The following is a 24,032-nucleotide window of genomic DNA, read 5'->3' as shown; positions in this document are numbered from 1 at the left end:
GGGACAAAATACATCTCACGCCACTAGTAAGTGAGTGAGTATGGTTTTACGCCGCTTTTAGCAATATTCCAGCAATATCACGGCGGTGAACCTGAAATTGGTTTCACACATTGTACCCATGTCAGGAATTGACAGGTTTTCGGCGTGACGAGCGAACGCTTTAACCACAAGGCTACCCGACCGCCCCTCATACCAATAAATCATTTAGTTCCAGTCAATTTGAATCCACTTTATAAATGCAGTGCACATGAGTATGTTATAGTGTAATTTATTACTTCATATGTCATCAGTCCGTTTTGACAAAATTGGCGGGAGCCAGAGCATTCTTGGTTGATCTGAACCCATTCCAGTTCTTGTTCATATTTGAATCCTCAAATGGATTCTTTGTACCAATGCCGTCAAATATAGACGCCGCTACGTAATTGACGTGTACAAGGGTGTCCCGGGGCATAGAGCCCTAATAATAATTCAAACAATTACAATAGGACAATATGATTACCATCATAATCTTGACGATCCCACTCTTCATACACACACGAAATTTGGTCGAAATCGGACCAGTAGTTTCCGAGTAACAAGTGTTCGAAGGTCTGCTAATCAGAGGTCTGCTGTACGGCAGCTTGTGGCAGGGTGACAGGCAGGGTGGCAGGCCGGGTGGTAGGGGGTCAACTAGTCCGGGAGCGTAGCTCCCTTGTCCATTGAGCTACAGTCAAACGGATGAGTGTTCTGACTTGGCCAGGACCCCGGGTTTCTGTCGCATTGCATAGATAAAGTACTGACACTGTTTCCGATCTCGTCCATGTTCGAATCCCCAATTGGTTTGGTTGTACCGATGCCGTCTAAAGTAAGGAAACGCTTGTGAGACATCGCCTCTACGACATTGATGTGTCCCAGAACGCCCTGGGATGTCCTGAACCCATTCTACACGCCGTCCATGTTTGAATCTGCATATGGTTTGCATGTACCAACGCCTTCAAAAGTAAGGAAACGCTTGCGAGACATTGCCTCTGCGACAGTGATGTGTCCCAGAACGTCCCGGGATGTTCTACACCAATTTCTGACGCCGTCCATGTTCGAAGACACTGTGAAAACCCTGAATCCAAAATGGCTGCCAAACCACGTGGCCAGTGGCCAAAGTTAAAGAACAAAAGATGTCAAGCATCTAAAGCAGCAGGCACACGTAGAGTGTGAAAGTATTCGGAGTAACGGTTTCAGAGCAACGGGACAAAATACATCTCACGCCACTAGTAAGTGAGTGAGTATGGTTTTACGCCGCTTTTAGCAATATTCCAGCAATATCACGGCGGGGGACACCAGAAATTGGTTTCACACATTGTACCCATGTCAGGAATCGAACCCGGGTTTTCGGTGTGACGAGCAAACGCTTTAACCACAAGGCTACCCGGCCGCCCCTCATACCAATAAATCATTTAGTTCCAGTCATTTGAATCCACTTTATAATGCAGTGCACATGAGTATGTTATAGTGTAATTTATTACTTCATATGTCATCAGTCCGTTTTGACAAAATTGGCGGGAGCCAGAGCATTCTTGGGTGTTCTGAACCCATTCCAGTCCTTGTTCATATTCGAATCCTCAAATGGATTCTTTGTACCAATGCCGTCAAATAAGGACGCCGCTACGTAATTGACGTGTACAAGGGTGTCCCGGGGCATAGAGCCCTAATAATAAATCGAACGATTAAAATAGGACAATATGAACACAATAATAATCTAGACGATCCCAATCTACATACACACACGAAATTTGGTCAAAATCGGACCAGTAGTTTCCACGTTACAAGTGTTTAAAGGTCTGCTATTCAGAGGTCTGTTGTACGGCAGCTTGTGGCAGGGTGACAGGCAGGGTGTCAGGCCGGGTGGCAGGCCGGGTGGCAGGGGGTCAAATAGTCCGGGAGCATAGCTCCCTTGTCCATTGAGCTACAGTCAAACGGATTAGTGTTCTGACTTCGCCAGGACCCCGGGTTTCTGTCGCATTGCTTAGATAAGGTGCTGAACCTGTTTCCGACCTCGTCCATGTTCGAATCCCCAATTGGTTTGGTTGTACCGATGCCGTCCAAAGTAAGGAAACACTTGCAAGACATAGCCTCTACGACATTGACGTGTCCCAGAACGTCCCGGAATGTTCTACACCCATTTCAGACGCCGTCCATGTTCGAATCCGCATATGGTTTGCTTGTACCAACGCCGTCACATGCAAGGAACCGCTTGCGAGACATCACCACATGTGTCCCAGTGAGTTTTTAACTCACGTTTGACTTTGTTCGAATCCTCAAATGGTTTGCTTGTAACAATGCCGTCAAATGTAAGGAACTGCTTGTGAGACATCACCACAACGAAATTGTCATGTGCCTGGGTGTCCCATAGTGTTTTAACCAATTTCCGACATCGACCATGTTCGAATCCTCAAATGGTTTGCTTGTACCAACGCCGTTAAAAGACAGACACCGCTTGCAGAACATTGCCGCTACGAAATTGGCGTGTGCCGGAGTGTCAGAGGGCTACTTAACTCATTTCCGACCTCGACCATGTTTGAATCCTTATATGGTTTGCTTGTACCATCGCGTCTAATTTAAGCAGCGCTTGCGGGACATCGCCGCTACGAAATTGATGGCTCTGGGGTATACCCTTTATCTTCTAAACCCATTTCTGACTTCGACCATGTTTAAATCCTAAACTGGTTTGCTTGTACCAACTCCGTCCAATGTAGGCAGCGGTTGCCAACATTGCCGCTATGACATTCGCATGTGCCGGGTGTCAAAGGCTGTTCTAAACCTATCTACGACCTCGAATCCTCATGTTCGAATCCACAAAGGGTTTGCTTGTACCAACTCAGTCAAAAGATAGTCACCGTTTGCAGGACGTCACCGCTCCGAAATTGAGCGTGCCAGAGTGAATCAGAGTGTTCTAAATCCATTTCAGACCTAGACCATGTTCGAATCCTCAAATGGTTTGTTTGTACCAACGTCGTAAAACATAGTAACTGCAGGCAGGTTGGACATGGCCGCAAGAAATTGGCTTGTTCTGGGGGTGTCGGGGGGCACGGGTGGCCCAGCCGTCAAAAGTAAGCCTTTTGCAATTGGGAAATAAATTAGCAAGTCAGGGAGCCTGACCACCCAATCCTGATAATCACCTATCAAGACAAGCATGGGCTGCTGAAGACCAATTCTAACCCTCATCTTCAAGAGTAGTCTACAGTCAAAGGGAAATAATCCTACCTAGATTTTACGAGGCTTCATTCTTAGTATTTTTGAAATAAATAATCACATATTACCACCAAGCAGTGTTACTTTTAGCATGCAACCAAGAACACAAAATGAAGTACATATGTGAAACTAACTTCATGCAAACTTTCAATAGTTTCTTTAAAGAACCTTACAAGATATGATCTTGAAATTAAAATTTCGGTGATGAAAATCAAAATCAAATTTTGCCGCAACTATCAAAGATGGCCAATGACAGCTATTAAAATATTGATTTGTTGAGTATGGAGACAATTCTCAGAAAGTTTGGAAGCATTTGATTAAGCGGATTCAGAGTTCCATGCTTTTGAAGACATGTACCCCCCAAACACTGGGAAAACCTTGAATTCAATATGGCTGCCAAACCACGTGACCAATGGCCAAGGTCAAAGAACAAAAAATGGCAGGCACCTAAAGCAGCAGACACATGCCAATTTTGAAAGTAATCGGACAAGCGGTTTGGGAGCAATAGGCCAACATAAATGTTCAAAAAAATCTTGTTTTTTGGTTATCTGCCCTTGGTCTTTGGGCCTACGGCATTGGGATTTTTGTGATATCTGCTTCAGAACATTGGGAATCTTGGTACCAATTTTGAAGAGATTCTGAGCTGTAGTTATTGAGTTATGTTTGGAACAAAAAACGCCGGAATAATAATAATAATAATAATAATAAAGAATAATAATAATAATAATAATAATAATAATAATAAATCGAACGATTACAATAGGTCTCTTGCCTTTCAGGCATAGAGCCCTAATAATAATAATAATAATAAATCGAACGATTACAATAGGTCTCTTGCCTTTCAGGCATAGAGCCCTAATAATAATAATAATAATAATAATAATAATAAATCGAACGATTACAATAGGTCTCTTGCCTTTCAGGCATAGAGCCCTAAAAAACGTTAATTTTAACTCTGACAATGGCGAAGACTATAATGAAGTTTTTTCACTAAATGAACTACACACTGCTTTAGCACAAGCTCATGATACTGCAACTGGTGCTGATGATATTCATTATCAGCTCTTAAAACATTTGCCTGAATCTTGTCTCACAACACTACTGAATATTTTTGATGATATTTGGACAACAGGACATTTTCCTCCTTCATGGAGAAATGCTATAGTTGTACCCATACCAAAACTTGGCAGGGACCATACAGACCCATCAAATTATCGACCAATTTCATTAACTAGCTGTGTTTGTAAAACCATGGAGCGCATGGTAAAAAATCGATTAGTTTGGTTTTTAGAAACCAATAATCTGATAAGTAACATCCAATGCGGTTTCCGTAAAAACCGAAGTACAATTGACCATTTGATTCGTTTAGAATCATTTATTAAAAATGCTTTTATAAACAAACAGCATGCTGTATCAATCTTTTTCGATCTTGAAAAAGCTTATGATACCACTTGGAAGCATGGTATTTTAAAAGATTTACATGACTTTGGTTTAAGAGGGCGCTTGCCTCATTTTGTATCACAGTTTTTAACTGACAGACAATTTCAAGTTCGTGTTGGATCCACCCTGTCTGATCATTATAATCAGGATCAGGGGGTTCCACAGGGCAGTATTTTGTCTGTCACTTTGTTTAGCATCAAAATAAATAGTTTATCTAAAGTATTAAATGACTCAGTAGATGGGTCATTGTTTGTGGATGATTTTAATATTTCATGTCGTGGTAAAAATATGCATACCATTGAAAGACAGTTACAGTTGTGTCTTAATAAAATTAATAAATGGTGTCTTGAGAATGGATTTAAGTTTTCACAGACCAAAACAAATTGTATTCATTTCTGTCGGAAATATAAACTCCATAAAGATCCAGAACTCTCTTTAGATGGCACTCCAATTAAGGTTGTCAAAGAAGCCAAATTTTTGGGATTAATTTTCGACCACCATTTGACGTTTTTGCCACATATCAAATATTTAAAGACTAAATGCCTGAAGGCCCTCGATCTATTAAAAGTCGTCTCGAACTCTAAGTGGGGAGGGGATCAGACGACCCTCCTTCACCTTTATAGATCATTGATTCGTTCTAAATTAGATTATGGCTCCATTGTCTATGCTGGAGCTTGCAAGAGTAATTTAAAAAAGCTAGATTCAATCCACCACCAAGGACTCAGACTGTGCCTTGGTGCTTTTAGAACTTCTCCTGTTGACAGTCTCTATGTCGAGGCTGATGAACTCTCTTTGAAACAACGCCGTGTTAAATTGTCTCTTCAATATATCACTAAATTACACTCTAATCCTTCTAATTCTGCTTATGACTCCGTTTTTCAACCCCTATATGAAGAGCTGTTTCAGAAAAAAACAAAGCTGATTCCACCACTTGGAATTCGGATGAAATCTCATATTATTGCTGCAAATATAGATCTTGATATTATCTCACCGTATCGTCTCTTGTCTACTCCTCCCTGGCAGCTGGTGAGGCCAGAAGTAGATGTTTCTCTAGCCCGTTTTATTAAATCTGACACCAATCAACTTATATATCAACAGGAATATGTACAATTAAGAAATAAATATGACACCCACCGTTCAATCTTTACTGATGGATCCAAGGAGGGTGGCAAGGTGGCATGTGCCACTGTCGTTGGATCAAAACATTTCTCATCTAGAATACCAGACACTAGCTCTATTTTCACTGCTGAGGCCAATGCTCTTCTTACAGCCTTAAAATACATTCAACGACAGTCTGCATATAAACAATTTATCATCTTTTCTGATTCTTTGTCTTGTCTTCAGGCACTGAAAAAAGTCTCTTCTAATCATCCAATTATTTTAAAACATTTTAGAACTTTATAATGATCTTTCAACTGGCCAATACGACATCGTCTTTTGTTGGTTGCCCAGTCATGTGGGCATAAAAGGCAACACAATGGCTGATGCTGCAGCTAAAGCAGCACTCAACAAATCTGTGACACCACTTCTTCTTCCCTACAGTGACTATAAACCTGTTATCCGTTCTTACATCAGAAATCTAATGCAGAAGAAGTGGGACACCCAAGTGGGTATAAATAAATTACATGCAATCAAACCAAATATCGGTTATACCTACTTGGGTTGTCAGTCCAGGTTTGAAGAGGTCATTATGCGACGATGTCGTATTGGCCATTCAAGATATACACATGAGTATCTATTGAAAGGTGAGGATCCTCCGTTTTGCATCCCTTGTGATGAAAGAATCACAGTCAAACATGTCCTGCTTGACTGTATTGATTTTGCCATCACAAGGGATAACTATTTCAAATCTACATCTCTAAAGGATCTTTTTAATGGTATCAGTTGTCATTTAATTGTTGGATTTTTAAAAGAAATAGAACTTATTGATAAATTTTGATTGTGTACATAGTTGAATTTTATAATATTGGTAGTGTTTAATGAGTAACAGAGATGGTTAGTGGCTGTATCCTCAAAGGGGGTTGAAGTAGTGTAAAATTATTGTCCCCCTGAGAGGTTATGTAAGACCACGTCCTAATAGTACGTTTATTCATACCACTGTTTTTAAACGTAGTATATTTGTTTTGTTTTAATTATGGCTTAATTGCGTACCATCGCCAGCTGCTTAAGGGATGGTGTAAATCCTGCTGGGGAGCCATGCAGGTAGCAGAAGTATTGTAAGTCCCCACGGGCCCCAGTTAGGTGGCCTCACTTTGGTTGCTGGCGATCTCTAGCCCGATTTTTATAATGTATTGTTGAACAATAGGTTATTCTTTTAATTGTTCTAAACTAGTTTTACTTATAAACTGTGATATGCTAGTTGTTCTACTGTCCGTCGATGACAGGTGTTTTATTCTCATGTCAGTATATTAAATGTTCTCGTCACGATATGGCTGAAATATTGCCGATGTGACGTAAAGCTTTAACTCACTCACTCACTCATTATAGAATGTTTAAAATTCAGAGAAGTCTTGACCATTTTGGTACTGTGTTTTGTAATTGTTACTCCCTGATTGTACAATGAGGAGACCGGTATGTAATGGTCAAAATGTTTAATTCTATTTTCCATCAATTATGATACCTTAACTGGTTAAGGAGGTATCAAATCTGGTTTCTAGAATTTCCACAAATTATGTATTATATATAACAACAGCAATATACAATATTAAATAATTGTTATGTTTAGGATGTTTATTTAATTTCCTGGGTTTGAATGTTATGTTTCATTTTTTGATGATGTGCCAATTTTACATCAACCTTAATAAGAAGGGAGATAAGCACAGATTGGTGCGGTCATGTCACCATGTGCTTTAAGCAGCATGCATGATGAAGTCATGCTAGGAGCCAGTGAAGTCTAAAGTAATGGTAAGGCACATTTAGTCACTCATTTGAAAATTCATAAATAGGAATTTGTTTATAAATGCATCTTCTTAATTTCTACCATACACAGTATCTTAATTCTTCATAATTGAGAGTTTGTGGCTGGTTTAGACTTGGCTCATGGAAATACACCCTAGACTTCAACTTTGTTCATAAATATTCTCATGGCCTAAAGTTATGAAAGGTATATGAAATAGTAAGCTTCCTGTAATAGTAAGCTTCCTGTTTATTTAGTGCAGTTAAGGCATTGTTTCTGTACATTTTATTGGACTATTATGTACTTAGTGCAATTTCCAGGTTTGTGTTGTACACCTTATTGTTAAATGTCCATGCCTTTGTAAAGTAAACAAGCCCAACCTAGTATAGAATAAAGAATCAAGATTGTTTGGAACTTCATGTTGTAATCAACAACATGTATCAACAAAGTCAGCGAGCCTGACCACCCGATCCCGTTAGTCGCCTTTTACGACAAGTAAGGGTTGCTGAAGACCTATTCCACCCCGGAATCTTCACGGGTCAGAAATGATTGGTGGAAAGCCAGAGGTTGCTGTGACTTGCCCTCATATCGCCTACACCTCATAACGCCTACACCCCATATGGCCTACAATAATTATAATGGTCAGTTGTACCACCCCTATCATATCAATGGGTATTACCCAACTGGCTTTGATTGATGGCTTACTTATATTCTTCTTTGACCAACCATACGTGTTTTGGTTGTATAAACGTGACTAACTCATCTTCTACTTTGATCACCTACGCTGTTTTTTCTGTGTTAGCAAGACCTGCTCATCTCATCTGATTCTTTTTCGCAATGTTGTATATAAACCTCTGCAAGTTTCACACTCAGCGTCGAAATGGCAAATCTTCAGAGAGCTGAGATTGTTACTACACAGAGAGGCGGTCAACAAGTGCTTCATGCTGGATAGATATCGATACAGACTGAATGTCAAGCGTCAACTTGCAGTTCAGTGGAAGTGTATCATTCCTGGCTGCAATGGAAGATGTAGCATCCACTCCTCCGCACACTCATCCTCCTGTTTAGAATGCAGATCACATCAGAATGATAGCCAGAAAGAAGGAACTTGTCAATACTGGCATCAAGTCGGTTCTGCCAGTTCCTGAATCCAGAGCCAGTCAACCTGGAAGATCCGCGGACCAAGGCAGAAGATGGCAGAGACTTCCTGTGCGTAGATGACAGACTACTGGTGTTTGCAACCACTGAGATGTTGGAAATACTGAGTGAAGCTGACATCATGTTTATGGATAGTACTTTCTTTCTTTGTCCTAGCTTGTGGTTGCAGGTGTACATTATTCATTGTCTAGTGGATGGCAAAATGTATCCTGTGGCATTTTCACTGCCCCAAAACAAGACCAAGCAGACTTATGTTAGATTATTTAGATTGTTGAAGGACATTGTTGGTGCAAGGACTGGTGTAGAACTCTCCCCAGATGTGATCCAGACAGACCTTGAATCAGCTGGCATCAGTGCTGGCAGTGAGATCTTCCCTGGCAGCTAAGTTCGGGGCTGTTTTTTCTACTATGCCCAAGCTTTGTGGCGTCAAGTTGCTGACAGAGGTCTTGTGCGAGAGTACATGAACAATCCTCCAGTAAAGAGCCACGTCCGAAGAGCTGCAGCTTTGCCACTACTGCCACTGGATCAAGTCCAAGATGCTTGGATTGAAGTTATGGAGCAGGGTCCAGATGGTCAACAGATTTCCACGTTCAATGACTATGTAACAAGTACCTGGGTAGAAGACGACGCCAAATTTCCCTGTAATATCTGGAATCAGCTCGAAAACACTGGACCTCGCTCCAACAAACACCTGAAGGGGTTTCACAATGGACTAAAGAAGAGAATGCCCCGGTCACATCCCAACATCTACCAGTTTATAAAAGAAATCAAGAAGATTGATACAGCAAATAAACGTTCTAGACGACAGACAGGTCTTGGTGGTGCTGTTTAACGCCGTGCACGTATTGACAGAAACAGAGATGCCCGACTTGAGAGACTGAAGCTACACCTCGTTATGTGACTGATCAATTAGTGTACGATTGATTAACTTATGTGACTGATGATGATGAGGGTGATGGTGATGATATTGATGATATTGATGTCTGTTGAATATATGACCTTATTAAAGTATTAATCATCAGTGCAAGAGTTTATTTTCATAAGTTGTTGAAATATATGAAGTATACCTCATTAGTGGAAGAGTTCACTTTTCTAAAGGTATAACAAGTATAAGATGTACAGTCAACCCGAAATTTGTTTTGATAAGGGCGTAGGCGAAATGGGATGTAGGCGATATGAGGTCAGGCCGTTGCTGTTGGCAAAGGGGTTGTTGATTTAAGTTGTTGTTGTTGTTAATCAAATGGGTTATCTGGTACACACTGATAGGGAGGTGTACACTGATTGAGTGTCTATGATCGGTGATTAAGTCTTGACAGGAATCCATAGCCAATAACCTTGATCTCTGTTACCTTAAAATGGTGAGACGAGGGCGAACATGTAAGTTACTATTAAAGAGTCTTGTGCTGCACGTTTCAGTTAATATAGATAAGGTGGACCAGTTATTGTTACAACGCCAACTGATCTGCGTCTCATGACAGAGTTTCGTTTTATGAATCGTTTGACAGTATTGCTTTAACACAACGCCATGCCAGCTTAATATATGAGGGAAGCCTGAGGTGGTCCAGATCTATTACGTGCGCCTTATGAAACATCGGCCCAACTGCAATGTAAAGGTCATATCGTAATGCACACCAGGGCTGACAATGTCTTCGTTAAGAATCGCAGTCGCTAACTGTTAATAGTATGAAAATCTTCATTAATAAGTTCAACCAGACTGTTATAGCCACAATCCCATAAAAGCTGAAGAAACTGTTTGAACCAGTTTTCCTTACGTCGAGGCAGTACAACTGATTTAAGCCATTTAGCAGCGGAGAGTCGGCCGTTGTTGTCAGCCAGTCTGTGCAGCAGTTGTCCGTCTTCGTCGTCTTAAAATAAAAGTTTAAAAAAATATTGAATTTGTCTTGTTTTAATGCAGCAGTAAACCGTATCTCAGCTTCATGAAGGCGGTCTTTACATAATCAAAACATACAAACAAGTGGTTGATAGCACGAGCAACGTCCCACGCCGTCGGGGTACCATAAGCATGCCACACACCCACTCTCGCCAGCGCATGACTACCAATTCCTATTTTAGAATATAGCATTAACTGTGGACATCTATATTCTGACCCTGATTACCCACAAAGTGTCAAAATAACAATAATAATGCATTTAACATACTAATTGAGTGAAACAATACGGCGCGAAACTGCCAAATACTTGTAACATCAATACAATATCAATAAACACACAATATTCCCAAACATACTCTCCACGTTTCCACATGTTCCCCTGTTTTCACTTATGTTATCATTTTAGCCGCATCACATGGGCTAGGCGATAAGATGAAATGGGGTTTAACGTCGCGTCCAACATTATTGCGCATATATAGTGACGTGTGTGTGTGTGTGTGTGTGTGTGTGTGTGTGTGTGTGTGTGTGTGTGTGTGTCTCTGTGTCTGTGTCTGTGCGTCTCTGTGTCAGTGTCTGTGCGTGTGGCTGCTTGTACTTGTCCGGACTGAGGCAAATCCAAGTGATACGAGAGGTGGAATCTGATTGGTCCATAGGAGAGGCTTAGAAGGGATATAACTGGTAATAGCCACTGGTGGCGCTACGATAGAGCCCAGGAATTCCAGCCTAGTTCGGCAAGGGTGGAAACTGGGCTTTTAAAGTCAGTTAACTCTCTTGCCTCGGGAAGATGTGAGATACCATGCCGCAGTTTAACATGAAAACGCCACTCAGACACAGTATACTGACTCCGTGGCGACCAGTCCTTGTTTTAGCCCCTTAATGCCGAGCGCCAGACAGGGTAACAACAAGTACCATCTTTTAACGTCTTTTGTATGACGCGCCTGGGGATCGAACCCCGGCCCGGACCTTCCTCTCATCGGGCGGACGCTCTACCACAAGACCACGGAGGCGGTCTTCACATGGGCTACCATATACAAATCTATTCATTGTGTCTACGAAATATCGCAAATGGCGGTCTTCACATGGGCTACCATATACAAATCTATTCATTGTGTCTACGCAACATCGCAAATGAATGTAAACACTTAAATTACCTGAATAACGAACTATCAATGTAGTTTTCCATATGATTATATAACTCCAATCTCAATACTTGACATACCTCACAACTTTGCAATGCGAATTGCGGTGCCTTACACTATTGGGCACCTGTTGACCGCTGCAAAATAGGAATTACACTCCACTCGACCTAATGTATACTTAACCAAATTAAAAACTTCACAATCCTAAAATTTTAACATTTTGACAAGTTTTGGGCCCTTATTGTGTATTTAAACAGTAATGGCCACGTATTGTCTTCAGATAACACCCGTTTTTGTGCAGGTGAATCGATCAATATCATGTGCAAAGCACTATAGTGGCAAAAGTTGTTTTTCACGTGCAACTGGTCACATGGCCATAATACCGCACGTGTTTTCATCCATACTTGTTAGCAGTCATTAACAAAAAAAAGAAAAACACAAGAAAACAAAAGTCTTTACGGCCATTTGTCATGCCACGCCTTTCAAATGTGCAACGTGAACGTGCGATCGGCATGTTGCAGACGGGCACGTACGTAGCTGAAGTCGCAAGGACGACTGGTTGTAGTCGACGGACTGTTTGTGATTTACAGACACGTCTACAGCAAACGGGTACCACCGCTGATCGCCCTCGGCCAGGTCGACCACGTGTGACGTCACATGCAGAGGATCGTCAGATTGTCTTACGTCACCTCCGTAACCGATTTCTGATGGCTACATCAACCAGAAATGAACTGTTTAGGGGTAGACTGAGTGTGCAAACTGTTCGAAACCGTCTGAGAACTGCTCACCTTCAAGCACGACGGCAATACTGCGGGCCGATTCTGACTCAATTACACAGACGTCAACGTCAATTGTGGGCACAGCGACACTTACGATGGACTCAGAGGAATTGGAATCAAGTCGTCTTCAGTGATGAATCACGATTTGCTGGTGGTAGGGCGAGGGTGTGGAGGCGCCGTCATGAACGTTACGCCCAGTGAGTGAGTGTGTTAAAATTTAACGTCACATCGGCATTATTTCAGCCATATCGTGACGAGAAAAAGTATTATATTCAAAATACATATATTTAGACCATGAAATGAGTGAGTGAGTTAAAGCTTTACGTCACATCGTCAATATTTCAGCCATATCGTGACGAGAAATTTCATTTATTAATACATATGTTTGAACTAAATTAAAACCTGTCATCGATGGACAGTAAAATTACTAGAATATCACAGATAAATATTTAAAAGTGGCATACAACTATAAAATATATCACTATATATAACGGTACAATATAAAAAAGGGCTATAGATCGCCAGCAGCTGAAGGTAGATCACCATGCTAGGGTCCATGGGGACTTACAGTACTTCTGCTACCTGCATGGACCCCAGCCGGATTTACATCATCCCTTCCGCTGTTGGCGATTAATCTAGCCAGAATAAATGAACATATATACTACGTCTAAAAATGAGAGATATGGCTGAAATATTGCCGATGTGACTTAAAATCTTAACTCACTCACTCACTCTAAAAATGAGCAGAGATAAACATACTTTTCTCAGGGGGACAATACTTTTACACTACTTTAACCCTCTTCGAGGATATAGCCACTAACAATCTCAGTTACTGAATAATTCTACCAATTATAAAGTTAATTATTTAATAACAAAATATAACAATCAAAATTGATGTAGTAATTCGATTTCTTTTAAAAAAACAATAATTAAATGACTACTTACCTGATAAAAAAGATCCTTAATAGATAATGCTTTGAAATATTTATCCCTTGTGATGGAAAAATGTATGCAGGCCAAGAATTTGGCCTCTTTCACAACTTTGATAGGGGTGCCATTCAAAACTAATTCAGGGTCTTTATGCGGCTTATATTTTCTGCAGAAGTGTATACAGTTGGTTTTAGATTCAGAAAATTTAAACCCGTTTTCTAGACACCACTTGTGAATTTTATTGAGACAGATTTGTAACTGCCTCTCTATGGTATGCATATTTTTACCACGACAAGATACATTAAAATCATCCACGAACAGTGATCCATCCACTGAATCACTTAAAACCTTGGACATACTATTTATTGTAATACTAAACAAGGTAACAGACAAAATACTGCCCTGTGGGACACCCTGATCCTGATTATAATGGTAAGACAGGGTGGAACCTACTCGGACTTGAAATTGTCTGTCTGTTAAAAATTGTGATATAAAATGAGGTAAACGACCTCTCAAACCAAAATCATGTAAATCCTTTAAAATGCCATACTTCAACTTAGTATCGTATGCTTTCCCAAGATCAAAGAAAATTGATACTGCGTGTTGTTTATTTACAATAGCATTTTTAACGAAGGATTCTAATCGTACTAAATGATCTATAGTACTTCTGTTTTTCCGGAAACCACATTGAATATTAGTGAAAAGATTGTTTGTTTCCAGATACCAAACTAATCTGTTATTTACCATTCGCTCCATGGTTTTTCAGACACAACTGGTTAACGATATAGAGCGATAATTTGAGGGATCTGTATGATTCCGGCCAGGTTTCGGTATGGGGACTATAATGGCATATTACGCCACGAAGCAGGGAAATTCCCTGAAGTCCATATCTGGTCAAAAATGTCTAAAAGGGTTTCGAGGCATGATTCAGGCAAATGTTTCAAGAGCTGATAATGGATATTATCATCTCCTGTTGCTGTATCATGAGCTTGCCCAAGGGCAGTACGTAGCTCATGTTATGAAAATACTTCATTATAGTCTTCACCATTGTCCGAATTAAAAATTACTTTTTTCTTTTCCTGTTGATGATGAAGAATGTTTGGCTAACGTTTCTCCAAGTTTATTTACAATTTCAGTTTTATTAGTTAATAATTGATCACCATCCTTAAGATGCTGAACAGAAGATTTTGAGCCTTTGCCTTTTATTTTCTGAACCATGTTCCACACCTTAGACATGGGCGTAGGGAATTTATTTTCGAGACATAGTTCCTCCAAGATTGACGCTTATTCTGTTTAAAAGCACGTCGTGCCTTGGCATTTGTAATTTTAACCCTATCCAAATTATGGACTGTAGGATGTCGGCGAAAATATTTATCTGCTTTCTTCCTACACTTTCTGGCCTGTTTGCAGTCATTTGTAAACCATGGTTTACGAATATGGGGATTTGCAGAGGACTTAGGAATGGATTGGTCAGCAATGTCATTCAGTAAGTCCGAAAACAACTGTATCGGATCTGGAATATTCTTGATTATTACCCATATGGGCTCAAATATTCAGTGTTATAACTTTTTGATATTTGCACAGTGTGCAATTAGTGATTCTCGAAGCTGATTGGTCAGTAAAACAAAGATCAATTTTCATTGGACAACGGAACTATTTTTTTCTCATCCCATTCATTCACAAATCCACGCCTTTCCCTTCAGATGTTTTACGTGCTACAATCTCACTGACTTGAGATTTTTAAGACAAGACACATAGTTTCATATTAACAACATGATTTCACATTATCATTTTTTTCATTTATTTCACATGATTTTCATTTTACAGTAAAAACCAAAACTACGTCCCCGTTTGTAAAGAAACATGGCTGGCCATTTGAGACCTGTCAAAGTAAATGACCTCGTTAAGCGGACGGAGATCTGACTGACATGAAAAGTCATTCGTTTAATTCAACCTCTGAACACATTTAATGTCTTTGTTGTCAAAACTGCATATGGCCAGATTGAAGTTCCAAGATTCAGATTGTGATGTTGCCAGAAACCGTTTCTAGGGCGCCAAGATCATCACCACCAATTCCTGGTTTGCGTCTGTGTTAGGCCTAGAGGGCTTGCTGTTTGATGAATTTTTCGAACACCCGAATCCAAAAACCGGACTTTGTATAGACAGGTTTGCCTTTGTGAACGATGATGACATCGATAACTGCCAATGAAAATGAAAACACAATGAAAAAGACTAAACTTGACATGTTGACATGAACTTTGTTCACAAATGTATACAGGTAAGAAAAACACGAAAAATATGACTACTCACACTTTCAACGATGGCATGAGCATAAAAACAAATTCATTTTGCAACAGCATTTAGACTTTCCGAAAGACATCATAAAGATACACTATTTCGTACAATTTTGTAACGTTGTGTGAAGAAATAAGAACGTGACACTTTTTATACAATGTATACGTTTTTTGTCACCGCGACGTCTGCACAGTACGGCGCTGAGCGGTATGCAGGCTGACTGACGTCCGGGACCATATGACTATGAGGGTTAATGACACAGGAAAGGTTCAACTAAACATTATTATTTGCAAATTTATCATTTCGGCATGCACATCAGACAGTTCAGAATTCGAACTGTCTACTTTGAAGGAGATCAAGGGTAGCATAGAGTGTTACCTTAGCGACGTGATAACCAGCATCTGGTTGCGAAATCGATGCACTTTGCTGAACTCAGACAGGTTTGGAAATCAAAGCAAAAATAATTAAAAATACAAGGAAAAGAAAACTTACCCCAGCGAGCTGATCCTGTGTCCGATATTGAACTAAATGAACTCCGTGAATGCGGACAGCTTAGCACCAAGTCTCCAGATACCGTGTTTGTCTATCAACAGGTATTCGACCATTATGAATCACATCAAAATATCAACAAACTCCCGTCATCTGACTGTGTCCACTCCACGTTTGACAAATCCTCCTGAAATCCCACATGCACATGTTTCCCATCAGTGACACTTGACTCAAATCACACACGATGTTCATTAAACTTGTTGTCCGGATTAAACTGTAACGCCGGTTCTCTTGTCATTCCTGGTTTCGGCTGTCTCATCTGGGTCAAGTCGAGTCATTCATTCCGACACTGTGACAGCAATCGTACTTTTCAAAGTTTACCTTCCTTTCGCAACTTTTCTCTAACAAACAGGACTTCTGTACATTCCGTCTATGTTGTTGTTATAGGTTTTGGCATTTTTGTCAAATGACACATTAAAAAAATTGACAGGTTTTCCGTGTTTCCTCTTCTCAATGTGAAATGCATGTTTCTGCCGATGCACGACGGGGGCAGTAACGTCAGTGACGAGATCTTGTCAAAACAAGCTTTGATTAAAAAACCTGATGAACCTTTTTGGAAACCTGTCTTCTTTATCAATGCTAGATAGTGTACGCTGTGTAAATCGGACAGAAATATAACTGCAATAATGTGATCTTTACAATTTTTTAACAGAACTATATTTTTCACGCGTAACAACACTTTAATTGAGTAATGCGGTTGGAATGAGTGGACAGTGTTTTTTCATACGCGGATTGATACAAAACAGCTGATTCTTGATCGGCGACAGTTGTTTTTGTTTTTTCTTGAAACATGTCTTTAATATGAATATGTGTAATAAATAGAATAACCCTCGGTACGAGTGATTACGGAAAATATGTCACTCGTGAAATTAATGTTTTAAGTTCCTCGCTAAAGCTCGGAACTTCAAACGTTAATTTCACCCATGACATATTTTCCGTAATCACTCGTACCTCGTGGGTTATTCTATAAAACTGTCATGTTTTAATTTGTCATAACACAGTACCTCGTACAAGGACCAATTGGCCTTGGTAAAGTTCCACCTGGATGACGGTGGCTCATCAGTAGGGTTAACAGTCTTAAGTATAGTGGGAAAATGATCACTCCCGCAGAGGTCATCATGGACTGACCATGCAAAGTCATTATACAAATGAGAGTCTGTGAGTGACAGATCGAGGACAGAATAAGTTCCAGTTGCTTGATGTAAATAGGTGCTGGAATCATCATTAAAGATACATAAGTTATTGTCAGAAAAAAAATCCTCAATTTATTTTTCCTTTATTATTAGCATTTGTACTTCCCCACAGCGGATTGTATAAGTTCAGATCACCCATGATAATGCAGGGCTTTGAAAGTTGATCACAGAGATTTTGAAGATCAGATTGACGAAGATCAGAGGAAGGCGGGATATATAAGGAGCACAACGTAAAAGCAATGTTGAGAGTCAGACGAACAGCAACAGTTTGAAGATTTGTATTAAGAGGGACTAGGCTATGTATGATGCCCTGCCGCACCAATATAGTTGAGCCTCCTGTTGCTTTATCTCCAGGAGGAGAAAAGGAATGATAATCATCGTACTGTCTTAAAGTAACCTTATCTGTATTTTTGAGGTAGGTTTCTTGAAGACATAGTGCTGACGGCTTTAAATCTTGTATCAGTAATTGGATCTAATTGAAATTATGTCTAAGTCCTTTGCAATTCCATTGCATTAGATTGGGCAATTGAGTCATGGTGGCTCAATTGGAGATCTTTCACGTGAATGTGAGAAGGAACTACTCCTCTGCCTGTCCTGTGAGGACAGGGTGACCTCCATATCCAGAGGTCCAAATAAGTTCTGTAGAGGAACCTAAGAAGGTGTAGGGACAGTTGGTGTTGATTGTCTATTTAGTCTCTTTCTTTCTTTTCTTGTTAAAGGAACGGTGGCTGGTTGTGATACAGACGTTGAGGATTGTTTGTCAGGCTGACTCTCTGTCTGAGATCCAGCACTAGACAGAGTGACCACGGAAATAATCTGATGGATTGAATCTTTGTCAACAGGATGTTTAGATTTGACCCATGTCAAGTCAGTCTGACATGAAATAGAGGACATTGCTACAGAACGAGTGACTGCAGCAGAGTAGGTTAAGTGAGAAGGAGTCGAGGTCTGATTTGTGAAGGTTTTATTCACTTTTAATTTTCATGATTTTGGATTCTCTTTGCCACACAGGGCAGGACCTTGATGAGGCAGGATGTGGGCCATGACAGTTAAAGCATTGTATATCATTTACAAAGTCGGAGTTTTCGTGAGAGCCACCACAACGATGACACACCACAGAGTTGTGACAACATTTTGACCAATGACCGAACTGTTGGCATTTGTAACATCGGAGTGGATTGGGGACACACATCTCCACTCCGATATTAATGTAACCTGCCTTAATTGATTGCGGAATCGCTGTACGCGCAAACGTCAAGAGATATGTGTTTGTATTTGTTATGACACCTTCTTTCTTGACAGTGAAACGTTTTACTGCAGTGACAGCTTGCTCTTCTAACTCTGCAGCAATGTCCTCTTCCGATATGTCCGACAAGCAACGAGCCCGGTCGCGAACGATGCCTCTACAAGAATTCAATGTTCTGTGCTATTAGCGTTACCCAGCACTCACCACAGGGAGGTTGCTCTTCACGAGTGCCATCGATAGTTAGAGGGATCTGTAAGATCCCTGCCAGGCTTTGGTATTGGGACTACAATGGCATTTGGCCATGAAGGAGGAAAATTCCCTGATGTCCATATTTGATCAAATATGTCTGAAAGTGTCTCCAGACAAGATTCTGGTAAATGTGTTAAAAGCTGGTAGTGAATATGTTATCAGCTCCCGTTGCTCTTTCATGAGCTTGCCCAAGGGCGGTATGTAGCTCATGTAATGAGAAGACTTCATTATAGACACCCTGATCCTGATTATAATGATCAGACAGTGTTGAGCCCACGCAGACTTGAAATTGTCTGTCAATTACAAATTTGGATATAAATTGAGGCAAACGGCCTCTGAATCCAAAATCGTGTAAGTCCTTTAAAATACCATGTTTCCATGCAGTGTAATATGCTTTTTCGAGATCGAAAAAGATAGACACGGCATGTTGTTTGTTTATTATTGCATTTTTAACAAATGATTCTAAACGTACTAAATGATCAATTGTACTTCTATTTTTACAGAAACCACATTGAATATTTGTAATTAGGTTGTTGGATTCTAAGTACCAAACAAGTCGATATTGATCATGCGTTCCATGGTTTTGCAAAAGCAGCTGGTCAATGAAATTGGACGATAATTTGAAGGATCAGTATGATCACGTCCTGGCTTAGGTGTGGGAACAATTATAGCCTCTCGCCATGAGGATGGAAATTCACCTGATGTCCAGATTTCATCAAAAATAAGGAGAAGGGTTTTTAAACATGAGTCTGGCAAATGTTTTAGGAGTTGATGTATATTATCAGCTCCTGTAGCAGTATCGTGTGCTTGTCTAAGAGCAGTATGAAGCTCATGGATTGAAAATATTTCGTTATAATCTTCACCAATTTTCCGATTTGAAATTGATGATTTTCGTCTCTTGCAGTTTTTGGTATTTTTGGAATTTAGGAACATAGTTAGAGGAAGAAGAATGTTTTGCTAAAGTTTCACCAAGTTTATTTGAAATTTCCGATTTATCAGTCAATAGTTCGTTTCCATTTTTAAGGTGGTGTATGCTAGATTTTAGAACCTTTACCTTTAATTTTCTGGATCATGTTCCATACCTTAGACATGGGCGTACGAGAATTATCTTGGAAACATAATTTTGCCAAGATTGGCGTTTATTTTGTTTAAACGTACGTCTGGCTTTAGCATTTAAAATTTTAAATTTATTCAAATTATGTACCATGGGATGGCGATGGAAATAATGTTCAGCCTTTTTCCGTGCCATCCAAGCTTGTTTGCACTTATCGTTAAACCATGGTTTACGAATATGTGGATTTGCAGAGGACTTAGGAATACATTCATCAGCTATTTTGTTCATTTCATTAGAAAATAATTCTACAGGGTAATTAACGTTAAGAAATAGGTCAGGTTTTAATTGATTGGATGCAAGAATTTCGAACAAAGACCAGTTGGCCTTAGTAAAGTTTCATCTTGTTGAAGGAGGAACATCAGAAGGTATGCAAGATTTTAAAACGGTTGGGAAATGATCACTACCACAGAGGCTTTCGTGGACGGACCATTCAAATTCGTTTAATAATTCTGAATCTGTAACTGATAAATCCAGAGCAGAGTAGGTACCTGTACCTGGATGAAGATATGTTTTTGAACCATCATTATGTATACATAAATCATTGTTGGATATGAAATCTTCTAACAGCTTCCCTTTGTTATTTGTCTGAACACTACCCCAAAGTGGATTCTGCCCATTCAAATCACACTAAATAATACAGGGCTTGGGGAGTTGATCATAGAGAGCTTGAAGTTCAGATTGTCGGAGAGAAAAAGATGGTGGAATATAGAGTGAGCACAAAGTAAAAACAATGTGCATGGTCACGCGGACAGCAACAGCCTGAAGAGGGGTGTGGAGAGGAACAGGGCTATAGATGACGCCCTGCCTCACAAAGATTGAAGAACCTCCAGATGCTTTAGCACCCGGAGGTGAGAAAGAATAAAATGAATTATATTGCTTTATGTCAAGCTTATCGGTATTTTTTAAGTATGTTTCCTGTAAACAAAATGCTGATGGTTTAAAATTTTGTATAAGTAATTGTAAATCATTAAAATTATTCTGCAGTCCTCTGCACTTCCATTGAATGATGTGACGTGAGCTACTCATGACGCCTCAATGGAGGCCCACTTCCATGGACAGGAAGAGATTGAGTGGCCTCCATCTCAAGAGGTTCAAATGGATTATGAACCTCAACAGCAAGTGTAATTGGAGAAGGTACCTCCAAATGTTGGAGGGACCTGGGTTTTTTTTTTCAATATTTTTTTTGTTGCGTTTTTCGATAAATGGGCGTCTCCCTGAAATGTTTCACATTCGTTTTGAAAAGATGCGGATGCTATGGCTGATGCAGGCTGTGACGGAAGAACTCGGTTTGAGAGGCTGATGTTGATGTTCCATGCTCACTCTGAGAAACTGGAGCACTTGCTTCAAGGGTAATTTGCTGGTTGATCCACGATATCATCGTTTGACAAGAAACAGACACTTTGATTGGAACTGGAGTTGAAGGTGGAGACGAGATTGCAGCATAATATGTTCTGGTTGAGTAAGATGGAGTTATGGATGGTACTAACTGTTTGGCATGATGACAAGAAATATTGTTTGTACACTTGGTTTTGAGAATTTTTGTTTCATGATTGAAAAAGGGACAGGATTTTGAGGAGGCTAGATGTTCTCCGTGGCAGTTGACACACTTCAGAGAAGCATTAGAGCACAGAGAGCTCTCATGAGCACCACTGCAACGGGAACTTGCTGTGTTGCGATTGCAGTTCTTGGCTCCATGGCAAAACTTTTGACATTTGTAACATCGGAGTGGGTTAGGTACATATACCTCCACTCCGATATTGAAATAACCAGCTTTAACACATGATGGAAGTTTAGAAAGGGAGAAAGTGAAAACATAAGTGCTTGTTGATATGATAGCGCCATCTTGTTTACCTGTGAAACGCTTTACAGCTGTCACATCTTGAATTTTCATTTCAGCTACGATCTCGTCTTCACTCATGTCGGATAGACAACGAGCACGATCTCGTACGATACCCCTGCAAGAGTTCAGAGTTTTGTGTTCTGAAACGGTAACATCAACATTTGCAAATTTAGTGATGGATAAAAGGTTCAGAGACTGTTATTTTCTTGAACATTCAACAATTAAGGAGCCAGAACGGAGGCGAGTAACATTTTCACTTCGCCACAACAGCCATTGATAGCCTTAGAAATGGCAAACGGGTTCAATTTGATTGGAGAATGGTCTGAAGGTTCGATTACTATGAGCCCAGGAATCTAAAGTAGCATCATGATCTTCATCAGATGAGCTTGCATCCAGATGTCGTATTTTCGAACCAGAGAGTTTTTGAGCCATAATGAAGAAAATGTGGTTCTGCATCCCTGCTCCCCACACAGAATCGTGTGTCAACAAGGACGGTGTTTAGTTGCATCGGATCTTCAACATGCAAACACCAGGGCTACAAGGATGTTATACTCCAGCAAATACAACGCGAATAGCTACATTCGTCTACCAAAAGAAATGTCCAGCTGGTCCGGCCTATGGCAGAACAATGGAGACATATAGAATTCGGAGGTTGACATCACCAGATTGGCCCATGAGCCACCGCCTTCTGGCATAGGACTCTAGGCAATACTTATATTGGCAAAAGTAGGAGTATCATATTACATCATTAAAATAGTTTAATATGATAAATATCTAAATTGACACTTGTCCATGCACAGGGCATGGCGTGACCAGCCGATTGATAGAATCGGGCCAATTCTACCACCCGTCTAGGCGAAGTCAGGGTCGAAGTGGTGTGTTGGGCAAAAGGAACACCGGTTCCTGGCTCCGATGCCCTCAACCACCAGAATCCCGTCCTCCGCCGACACAGGGGCGCAACCCACGGCAAACAGGCTGCCCAATTTGGTCGCCTTTTATGACCAGCAATGGGGTGCTGTGGAAATATTCTACCCCGGTTCCACACGGGGGAAGAGCGATTAGCGTTACCCAGCACTCACCACGGGGAGGTTGCTCTTCACGAGTGCCCGTTACGCCCAGTGTTGTGTACAGGAAGTTGACAGATTTCGAGGCGAAAGTGTCATGGTGTGGGGTGCTTTCTGTGGCAATGCACGTTCCAGGCTTCTTTGTCATCCGTGGCAACCTCAACGCTGCGGCTTACCGCGACCAGGTACTGGCACCAGAACTTCTGCCTTTTATGGCAGCACATGGACCCGGTTTGATCTTCCAACACGACAATGCCAGACCCCACACAGCAATTTTGACAAGGTGTTTCCTACAGAATGCGGGAGTCAACGTCATGGACTGGCCTTCAAGGTCTCCCGACCCCAATCCCATCGAACACGTCTGGGATGTTCTTGGCAGAAGTCTGCGCACTCTCCAGAACCAAATACAGAACTTGCAAGATCTTGGCACCATTTTGCGGCAATAATGGCGTCGTCTTCCCAATCATGTGTTCACAAGCATCACAAGGTCAATGCGGAGGCGTTGTGTGGCAGTTGTCAACGCACGTGGTGGCCATACACGCTACTGAACTTGTGTGCCATCAGATTCACGTGCTTGGGACATATGATTTAAACTGTTGAGTTAGTGATTGAGTTAAATTTTACATCGCATCGGCAATATTTCAGCCATATAGCGATGTGAACTAGGTATTAAATCTCAAATATCTGTCAACAAAGGACAGTAAAATAGTAAGTTATATCACAGTTTTTTAATAAAACAAACTAGATAATAATTTCCTTTAAAAACATATAGCAATAAGAGATTAGTCCTATCAATTAAAACAAGGCTATAGACCACTAATCACCAAAGTTAGACCACCTTACTGGAGATCATGGGGACTTACAGTACCTATGCTTCCTGCATGACTCCCCAGCAGGATTTATGCCATTACTTTGGTTACCAGTAGCTGTACCGTATACTAGCCAATATTAAAAAACAAAACAAAATGGCAATACAATCAAAGGACTAAAACGCAAGTCAATATTACTTACCTTGATCGAGAAT

The sequence above is a fragment of the Haliotis rufescens genome, unplaced genomic scaffold (genome assembly GCF_023055435.1).
Source record: "Haliotis rufescens isolate VD_foot unplaced genomic scaffold, xgHalRufe1.0.p SCAF_36, whole genome shotgun sequence".
Classification (NCBI taxonomy): Eukaryota; Metazoa; Mollusca; class Gastropoda; order Lepetellida; family Haliotidae; genus Haliotis; species Haliotis rufescens.
The sequence above is the reverse complement of the archived record's forward strand: the minus strand, read 5'-3'. Positions refer to the sequence as shown.